Source organism: Octopus bimaculoides, chromosome 24 (genome assembly GCF_001194135.2).
Source record: "Octopus bimaculoides isolate UCB-OBI-ISO-001 chromosome 24, ASM119413v2, whole genome shotgun sequence".
Lineage (NCBI taxonomy): Eukaryota > Metazoa > Mollusca > Cephalopoda > Octopoda > Octopodidae > Octopus > Octopus bimaculoides.
Window position 1 is genome coordinate 29,795,599 of NC_069004.1, and position 682 is coordinate 29,796,280.

Here is a 682-nt window from a genome sequence, read left to right on the forward strand (position 1 = left end):
TGAATTTTGAATTTTCAGAAAATTTTTGCGAATTTGTGTCCTGCATATGGGAATTCATACGATTAGGCAAAAATCCGGAAGAAAATTTTTTGTGTGATTTAAGGGCTATTTAGCTGTTATTTTTAGCACTTCTCACAACCACCTCATACCTTCCTCGTTTCTTTTTCACTCTGACGTATTGATGTCATGGACTGCGGCCATGCTGGAGCACCGCCTTTAGTCGAGCAAATCGACCCCAGGACTTATTCTTTGTAAGCCTGGTACTTATTCTATCGGTCTCTTTTGCTGAACCGCTAAGTTATGGGGACGTAAACACACCAGCATTGGTTGTCAAGCAATGCTAGGGGGACAAACACAGACACACAAACACACATATATATACATATATACGCTGGGCTTCTTTCAGTTTCCGTCTACCAAATCCACTCACAAGGTTTTGGTCGGCCCGAGGCAATAGTAGAAGATACTTCCCCAAGGTGCCACGCAGTGGGAATGAACCCAGAACCATGTGGTTGGTAAGCAAGCTACTTACCACACAGCCACTCCTGCGCCTATAATATATATATATATATAAAGTAAAAATGATCATAAAAGAATAAGACAACATAAAACAAGACTCACATCTTCAAATTCTTCTCCTCCACCACTACCGCCACCACCGAGCAGTCCCCACCTGATCCAC

The 682-nt window shown here is 42.4% G+C and overlaps 1 protein-coding gene across 1 annotated transcript in view; it reads left to right on the forward strand.

The window, feature by feature from the left end:
• LOC106874442 (centrosomal protein of 63 kDa-like) overlaps window positions 1-682 on the forward strand; it is a 23,346-nt gene that overhangs the window by 686 nt on the left and 21,978 nt on the right. The gene's annotated exons all lie outside the window — the stretch shown is intronic.